Below are 9,909 nucleotides of genomic sequence, written 5' to 3' on the forward strand. Positions count from 1 at the left end.
CCTCTTCTTTGTCCTAGCTCCTCAATCCAGCGCATCGCATCTGGTTCGTCCCCTTCCGATTCCCTTTCCCTTAATTTTATGTGCTGCCAGTGGCCCATTTGATGATTCTTTGAGACGAGTAGAGATCTATGGCGCAATTGCGATCTTAACTCTATGGCGCAAATATGGCGAGCAGAGATCTATGGCAATGAGTAGAGATCTATGGCGCAAATATGGCTCCTCTGTTCAGCGCATCGCATTTGGTTCGTCCCGTTTCTTTCCCTTCTTCTTAATTCCAGGTGATGCCCTTGTCCCATTTGATGATTCTTTGAGATGATAATTCAAAGAGTAATTGGGATGAGTTGAGAACAATGGCGCAAATATGGCGTTGCGGTTACTTTGCCGTGCACAACGACGCGTTTTTTTATCATTTCGTTCCATATTGATCGCCATTTGTTCGTTGTTCCCTTTCCTGTCAAACATGCTTCTATGCAAGGGAAATCTGTTGGTTTTCCTGATTTTGGGTGTTCCTTTGTTCTTGCAGAATTGCAACATAGTTCTTTGGGAGCTGCTCTGCTGCTGAATTCATTCCTTTCAATGGTTGAAGAACCCTTACCATATGTAAGAAATTCTGAATAATGAGGGATTCCCTCTGTTGTCGCACTTGGTAGGTGCAATTTGCATGTCGCACTATGTGATCTTCTAAGTTCAAGAATTATCTCTACGAAATCCGAGCATTTAAACATTCCTTAGTACATCATTTTACGGCTGACATTGTCGAAACCAATCATTTTTTATTCCTCTGGGTCCACTCCGAGCGAGCATTGCGAGCAGGCCACACTAGTATATATAAGAGAGAGAGAGAGAGAGAGAGAAAGAGAGAGAGAGAGAGAGAGAGAGAAAGAGAGAGCGAGCGAGAGCGAGAGCGAGAGCGAGAGCGAGAGAGAGAGAGAGAGAGAAAGTGATGTGAAACGTCGGCGGCCGGGATCGAACGGCGCGTTTCACGTCACAAGTGAAATGTTGATATGATATAACTTTGTCAAATTTATGGGATTGAAGTTTATAAACGAGCAGATATGACGCGGACAAGTAAGCGCAGTAGATTGGGACGTGCGCGGTAGAACGATCGGAGATCAGACTCCGATGACCCGCAGAATCCACTAGACGACTAGGGCGGGAGGCGTCTAACGGCCCTGGAGAGTTCGGTATTTAAGCAATCAAAGACAATCCGTTTACCTCAAAGAATCCTGCTCTCGGCGTCGGTGGCTACACCTATTCCAATGTTCGATCCAGAGGTCTCGGCGGGGACGCGATAGCGGCGGCGGGACTGCAAGCAGTAATAATACTGGAATAAGTGGGAGAGGCGGCGAACCTGATGGTGGCTTAGTCCAAGGCACAGCCGAGATGGTGAGTTCTGGGCGTGCGGGGCTTGGAGTAGAGCGGGCGAGACCGAGGTGCTGGTTGGGACCACAGCATGGGAGGAACCACAGCGTGAGGAGAGTCCGTGGCGCAGATGCAACCGGGCGCAAGTCGGAGCCGGGTACTGGCGGGCTGCGGTGCAGTCCCGGGCGGCGGCGTGGAACGGATCCGGGGCGCAGGGGCAGGTCCGCGGTGCGGCAGGGTGGCGGCGCGGAAAGGAACACCCAACGCGGGGGATAGCCCCGTGACGACGAGCGGGGTTGCGGTGCTGACAGAGTCGCGGCGCGGGCTGAATCCGCGGCGCGGGCAGATCCGCGGCGCGGGCCGAATCCGCGGCGCGGGGTTGCGGTGCTGACAGAGTCGCGGCGCAGTCGGATGGTGGTGCGGACAGGGCCGCGGCGCGCGGGCTGGTTCCGCGTAGAGGTAGGGTTTTGCGTCGCGGGCGGAGCTGGGGCGTGGACCGGAGCGGCAGTGCGATTCAGGGCCGAGGTGCAGATGCGTCTCGGGCGGCGGCCAGGGGACCACGACGGAGGGGTGGGGCTACGGAGCCAAGAACGGGGGGGGGGAACAATGGGAAGCCAAGAAATGGGGAGGAAGAGAGTAGGGCGATCAGGGAGGAGTAGTTGAGGTTCAAGAAGGGTGGAGGATGAAGGGGAAATGGGTGGGAATTGAAGGGTGATGATCAAGAAACAGGTTCTTGGTCAAGAAACGAAGGATGGATGATGGAAGAAGGTCAAGAAATGGGTGAATATGGATCAAGAAGGGGTATGGGCGAGGTGGAGTATCAAGAAACTGGGGTAGAAGATGGTCGGGGCGAATAGTTGAGAAGGGTGTAGGTGGAAGAGAGAATCAAGAACCTTGGCGGTAGAGGTTCTTGATCGTCGCGGGCGAGTCCTCTCGATGAAGACAAATCTCCCGATGCAGCGCAGGTCAACGGCGTCTCGAGTGTCCAGAGGCCTCCAGAGTAATCTCGATGCAGGCTTCAGTCCGCGGCGATGCCGACTTCTTGAATCTTTAAACGCGCGGAGTGATCTCGGCGGCATGATTAGCACGACCCGTCCGGAGTGATCTCGACGGGCGGATCGCGAGCTCTAACCACGGAGTGATCTCGATGTGGTTGGGGCCAGCCACACCCCCTACGCTAAGACTACGATAAGGGAAGCTCTTTGAAATTTCAATTCATTCAAAAACTTCCAAATGTTCATTGGGCATGCCCTCCCCTTATATAGGGAGGAGGGGTGCCAAGAAGAGCGTGGGGAGAAGATCGAACCGTCGTGAAGCGTGGTTCGGTCTCTCCTTACAAATTCAAATACAATTCTAAAATATAAAATCAAAGACGAGGACGGGAATGGGCCCTATGATATTGGCCCAGTCCCATAATTCGAAAAGAAATACATCACACGATAAAAGAAAGAATGATAAAGGCTTGCTTACCCGGAGTACTTGAACCCCGGATGACGGACGTCGACTCGAGCGCCTCGGCGTGGCTGATGGCGCATCATCGTGGCGTCCTCGGGTAGCGTCGTCGTCGCTGAGCCGCCATCTGCTGGATGGTCCTCCATCATCCTCCCGGGGGGGGAGGAGCTCGACTGCGGCGAGCGAAGCTCCGCGAAGTGCTCCAGTGGCGGCAGCAGGTCCGGCCGAAGTCGTCGCATGTCGTCCTCGGAGATCCACGTGTCGTCAGAAGATGGGCGCCCCTGCCAATGGACCAAGAAAGTGCGGCCAACTCGCTCCCCCTCAGTGTGAATTACCTCCTGCAGTACCGTTTCTATCGCGTATTGCCGTACAAGGGTAGGAAACGGGGAGGTGGCGGGTGAACTCTCACTCTCTTTGCTACTAAGGCTCGATTGGCTGTGAGGTTCAATGATGGGTGGCGAGGGTTGGTAGCAGGATAAGTCACTGACGTTAAACGTCGAACTAATCCCCCAAGTAGGCAGGATGCTCACGACATAGGCGTTGTCGGTTATCCGTTGGGCTATCGGGAAAGGCCCGGCGCTACGAGCATGAAGCTTCGTAGCGACCCCAGGAGAGAACCTCTCAGGCCTCAATCTGACCAGGACCAGTTCTCCCTCGGAGAACGTCACAGACCTACGACTCTTATCTGCCTTAGCCTTATACTGCTCGTTCATAACAGAAATGCGTGAATGAATGTCATGATGCATGTTTCTAATGTACTCAGCAAATTCTAATGCATTATCTGATACTCTATGTTTTTCGTGCAATGGCATGAGGTCAAGGGGCCTACGTGGTAGTTGACCATAGAGGATCTCGAATGGCGCCTTGCCGTGATGCGATTCACCGAGTAGTTGTAGGCAAATTCTGCTCGAGGCAGAACCTGATCCCATGCAACGACATGGTCGCCTCGATGGATCGGAGAAGATTACGAGTCTGCGATTGACAACCTCGGTTTGGCCATCTGTCTGCGGATGATAAGCTGGCGAGAATTTGAGTTGTGTGCCCATGAGGACCCTGGCGTCTTCCATAAATAACTCGTGAATTTTCGTCTCTATCGGAGGCGATGGTCTTAGGTACTCCATGTAATTTGATGGCGTGGTCGAAGAAGAGGCGGGCAACTCGCGAGGCGTCGAAGGTCTTCAAACACGGAATGAAGTGCGCCATTTTGGAGAAACGATCGACCACGACCAGGATGGAGTCGTGCCGACGCACAGTCCGAGGTAGCCCTAGGACAAAGTCAAGGCTCACATCCTCCCAGGGTCTCTCGGGGACAGGAAGGGGGGTGTATAACCCCGAGTTCTGCTTGGTGAGCTTGGATCGGGAGCAAGTGAGGCATCGGGAAACAAATTTCCCAACGTCTCTCTTCAGCGATGGCCAGTAAAACTTTTCTTCAAGGGCGTGTATAGTCTTAGTGGCCCCGAAATGACCACTTAGTCCTCCCGCGTGGACTTCATGGATCAAGAAGTCCCGGACGGACGTTCTTGGTATGCATAGTCATCGCCCGTAGAACAGATATCCTTCGTCCAGAAGGTAATCCTTGGACCGAGTCGGGGAAGAGCTCGTGAGGGAGGCATAGACGTCGGAGAAGTCTGGGCAATCCGTATAGCCTTCCTTTATCCTTTCAAAACCCAAGACTTGGGTGGTCATGATGCTAAGGACAGTAGGTCGTCTACTAAGGGCATCAGCGACTACTTTGTCCTTGCCCTTCTTGTGGCGGATGACGAAGGTGAAATCCTGGAGGTAAGCGATCCACCTCGCGTGGCGATCGCTGACCTTCTTCTGGTCGTGCAAATGATGTAGAGCTCCATGATCCGAGAAGAGGACGAACTCCTTCGGTAGCAAATAGTGGCGCCAGTGGCGGAGGGACTGGACGAGAGCGTAAAACTCTCGGTCATAGTTGTCGTACCGCTTGCGAGTGTCATTCAGCTTCTCGCTGAAGAACTCGATCGGATGTCCTCGCTGGCTAAGCACGCCGCCAATTCCAACTCCCGATGCGTCGCAGGCGACCTCGAAGACGTCACCAAAATCCGGTAATTTCAGGACCGGAGCTTCGGTCATGAACTTTTTGAGAAGCTCAAAGGCCTGATCGGCCGTCGCGGTCCATTCGAATTTCTCCCCCTTGAGGATGTCCGTGATAAGGGCAGTAATTCCGCTGAATCCGAGAATGAATCGACGGTAGAATGTCGCTAGGCCGATGAAGCTTCGTACATCATGAATGCTCTTGAGCTTTGGCCATGATACTATGGCCTCAACCTTAGCCGGGTCGACGGCCACTCCTTGTGCTGATAAGATAAAACCTAGGAAAGAGACCTCGGTTGTGAAGAAGGAACACTTCTTCGGATGTGCGTATAGCTTCTCCTGTCGTAGTGAGTCGCACACGTGCCGAAGGTGCTGGGCGTGCTCCGTCCTAGTCTTACTATAGACTAGGATGTCATCAAAATATACAACAACGAATCGTCCAATGTATGGACGGAGTACCTCATTCATTAGCTGTTGGAAGGTACTAGGGGCATTCGAAAGCCCAAACGGCATAACATTCCATTCAAACAAGCCATCCTTTATCTTGAATGCCGTCTTCCACTCATCTCCCGGTCTGATACGGACTTGGTGATAGCCGCTGCGTAAGTCTATCTTGGAGAAGATAGATGCGCCGACCATCTCATCGAATAAGTCCTGTACTCGAGGGATAGGAAAACGGTACTTCACCGTGATTTTGTTGATGGCTCGAGAGTCACAACACATGCGCCATGTGATATCCTTCTTCGGGGCGAGCAGTGCCAGAACGGCGCAAGGGCTGAGGCTCTCCCTAATCAGGCCCTTCGCTAGGAGCTCCTTCACCTGCGAATATAGCTCCTCGTACTTAAGCGGATCCATCCGGTAGTGTGGCAGGTTCGGGAGGGTAGCCCCTGGAGCTAAGTCGATGGCGTGCTGGATGTGTCGGAGTGGAGGGAGCTCACTAGGTAGCTCGGCGGGAAAAACGTCACCGTACTCGTCAAGGAGTTGGGCGACATCTGGTGGTATAGTGTCTAGCGTCGGCTCGGTGTGTCCGTCAGCCAGTGTGACCGCATAACAAATCCGTGGTGGGGTCGCCGTCCTCCAGCTCCGTCGAAAGATCAGCCCATTGGTGGCGATGGCGGTAGGAGTTGGCGGCGTGGAGTGCGGGTGCTGGCGCGTGGGCAACGAGGTATCCGCGAGGATACCAAACAAGTCGGCGCCCACCGTATATGAACGAGCAAGTGTTCGCTCGTCCGGACAGCTGCACGTCGTGATCAAATAGCCACGGTCTGCCCAAGATGATGCTACCAATTTTCATTGGCAGGACGTCGCATAAGACCCTTTCGTCGTAGGTACTCATCTTCAGCGGTACATAGCACTGCATCTTGACCGGTATGGTCGATGCGTCAATCCATGAAACCTGGTACGGCGTCGGATGAGGAATCAAGGGTAACCCTAGGCGGGTCGCCGTATCCTCCGAAATCCCGTTGATGCAGCTCCCACTATCGACCATCAACTTGTAGGTACGTCCTCCAATCTTGACGTACGTGTGAAAGATCAACGTTCGCTGTGCAACGTCGACTGGTCGAGTAGCCGCAGTAGTAGCAGAGGAAGTGGAACCCACTCGCGGCGTGCTAGTGGATCCTCCAATCTCTCGAGTGTCCACGGTGGCGACGGAGTATGTAGCGGTAGGAGCGACTGGCGTGATCTGGATGTATCCTAGGGGATCATCCAGTTCATCACCATCGGGGTCTTCACCAGGATACTCATCGACCTCAAGGTCGTCGTCCTGTTGGTCCTCAGCAGGTTGCCCGTGGATGTCCATAATCATAAGTGATGGGCAGTCACTGCGTCGGTGTCCGAACCCCTTGCACTTAAAGCATTGCATGGGTTCTCTGGGGGCGTTCGGAGCTCGAGCCGTAGATAGGGCGGCGAGGTGGCGGTGTCGGTACCGGGCGGTAGTTGGCGCGGCGGTGCTGTCGGAGTCGGGGTGGTACTGGTCGTCCTGGGCGCAGATCCCGAGCTCCGGGTCCAAGTGGTGCGTGACGGGGCTGCCGAGGTCGTGGATGATGCCGGTCGAGGAGCAGGTAGGGCGGTGGCGGCGAGGCTCTCCGTGCTGAACTCGTTGCTTTCAACGAGGCTATACGCTAGGTCGACCGTAGCCGGGTTTTGCTCCAAGACTCGGGTGCCTAAGTCTTGTCGTAACCTGTGAATAAAGAAAGCGATCTGGATTTGTGGACTATCCACAAATTTGCATCGCATTCTGTACTCCTCGAACTCTACGATGTACTCGGAGACCTTGCATTTTCCTTGACGCAAGTTCATCCAGCATAGCATCAGATGCGTCATGTACAGCTTAGGGACGTACTTGTCCGTAAGCTTACGTGACATCTCGGCCCACGTGAAAGGTGGATCATGTCGCTGACGTGCGGCTTCCTTCTCATTTTTCCAGAATATCTTGGCCTGACCTCCAAGCCGTGCCTCGGCGTACTCAACGCAAAGATCGCCATCCATCTTGTACCACTGGAAATAACTCTCCATGTCGGATTCCCAATCAGTGTAATCCTTCGGGTTCCGGGGTCCGTCGAAAATAGGGACTTCCAAGCGGACGCTCTTCTGTATCATCGCCCGGTGTGCCTCACGTCGTCGTTCGTGCTCATCGTCGTAACGACGGGCAGGAGGATGGCGTGGTGCGCCTCGGGGATGATCATAGTCATGGTGCTCCTCATAACGGTAGTCGACACGTCGGGGTGGGACCTGTCGGTGCTGCCTCCCATCGGGGTACTCGTCACGGTAGTGGTGTCTCGGAGGAGACGCATATCATGGATGGTATCCCTCATCCTGACGATGCGGGTGATCAGGATATCGGGGATATCGATGATCATCATCCGGATACGGGTCTCGTCGAGGGAGTGGGTCGTACTCGGGAGCGTGCCTCGATAGGGCTCGGGGGGGAGCTGGGGCATCCCGGTAACGATCAGGCACATGGACGGGTGCGGTACTATGGTGCGGTGGGTAGGCGGAGCGGAGCTACCACCGTAAGTGGCGGCGTCCGGGTGTCGGACGGGTGGTGGATCCTGCGGACTATCCGGGCGGGAGGAGTAATGAGGTGCATTACGCACAGGAATGCGGTTGGGGTTGTCGGCCCCAACGACTCGAGGATCGTGCTGCTGCCTGCCACGGCCTCCTACGGGATAGGTGCGCCTGTCCTGAGGGTAGGGGCAATCATCATAGTGTCGGATGTCTCGTCTCTCATCCCGTAGCGGGGAGCGGCGTCGGTCGCTGCGGTGATCATCATACTCCCGGTTTGGGCTTCTCCGGCGGTCTTCACGGTGGTGATCCCTAGGTGGGGACCGTCGGCGGTCCCTTCGTTCCTCCGGGTAGGCGTAGGCAGTCGGTGGCGCCTCGGGATAACGCGGCGGCTGCTCTTGGACGAGAGGGTCCCTCATGGGGGCCTTGCCCGGTCGTTGGGTCACCTCACGGGCCATTGGCTCGTCATAATGATCAGTCGCCGTGACCCTACGGGTAGGGACAGCGGCGGAGAATGCCGGTCTTGGAAGGTCGGTTCGCGCGGGCGCCTGTTCAGCTCCGTCGATCGAGTCGAGGCGGGACCTCGAATAGGGAGGAGGAACAAATGCCTCCTCCGGATCCAATGGTTCGTCCGGTGGTTGTTCACTAAAGGGATCCTCGAGGCGAGGATCCCCCATGACGGGATCGTATTCACGATCCTCGTCTCTATCAAGGCAGTCGGTGTCCCGACACTGAGCTCGCGTACAAACCATTCTATGGTCAACCATTCACGTCCTAAAGACGATCTAGGGGAATGCACGTGATGGATTATATGTGGTGACGTATAATATGCGAATGAATTTTCAAAATATGATGCGCAATATCAATTTAAAGTATATCCAACCAACGTGTTAAGCGAAAGCTAACACAACCTGGCTCTGATACCAATATGATGTGAAGCGTCGGCGGCGGGATCGAGCGGCGCGTTTCCGCGTCACAAGTGAAATGTTGATATGATATAACTTTGTCAAATTTATGGGATTGAAGTTTATAAGCGAGCAGATATGGCGCGGACAAGTAGCGCAGTAGATTGGGGCGTGCGCGGGGTAGAAACGATCCGGATCAGACTCCCGATGACCCGCAGAATCCACTAGGCGACTAGGGCGGGAGGCGTCTAACGGCCCTGGAGAGTTCGGTATTTAAGCAATCAAAGACAATCCGTTTACCTCAAAGAATCCTGCTCTCGGCGTCGGTGGCTACACCTGTTCCAATGTTCGATCCAGAGGTCTCGGCGGGGCGCGATAGCGGCGGCGGGACTGCAAGCAGTAATAATACTGGAATAAGTGGGAGGAGGCAGCGAACCTGATGGTGGCTTAGTCAAGGCACAGCCGAGATGGTGAGTTCTTGGCGTGCGGGGCTTGGAGTAGAGCGGACAAGGACCGAGGTGCTGGTTGGGACCACAGCGTGGGAGGAACCACAGCGTGAGAGAGTCCGTAGCGCAGATGCAACCGGGGCGCAAGTCGAGCCCGGTACTGGCGGGCTGCGGTGCGGTCGGGCGGCGGCGTGGAGCGGATCCGGGCGCGAGGGCAGGTCTGCGGCACGGCAGGGTGGCGGCGCGGAAAGGAACACCCAGCGAGGATAGCCCGTGGCGGCAGCGGGGTTGCGGTGCTGACAGAGTCGCGGCGCGGGCTGAATCCGCGGCGCGGGCAGATCCGCGGCGCGGGCCGAAGCCGCGGCGCGGGGTTGCGGTGCTGACAGAGTCGCGGCGCAGTCGGATGGCGGTGCGGACGGGGCCGCGCGCGGGCTGGTTCAGCGTAGAGGTAGGGTTTTGCGTCGCGGCGGAGCTGCGGCGTGGACCGGCGGCAGTGCGATTCAGGGCCGAGGTGCAGATGCGTCTCGGGCGGCCAGGGACCACGACGGAGGGTGGGGCTACGGAGCCAAGAGCGGGGAACAATGGGAAGCCAAGAAATGGGGAGGAAGAGAGTAGAGGCGATCAGGGAGGAGTAGTTGAGGTTCAAGAAGGGTGGAGGATGAAGGGAAATGGGTGGGAAT

The sequence above is a fragment of the Wolffia australiana genome, chromosome 3 (genome assembly GCF_029677425.1).
Source record: "Wolffia australiana isolate 7733 chromosome 3, ASM2967742v1".
Taxonomy (NCBI): Eukaryota; Viridiplantae; Streptophyta; class Magnoliopsida; order Alismatales; family Araceae; genus Wolffia; species Wolffia australiana.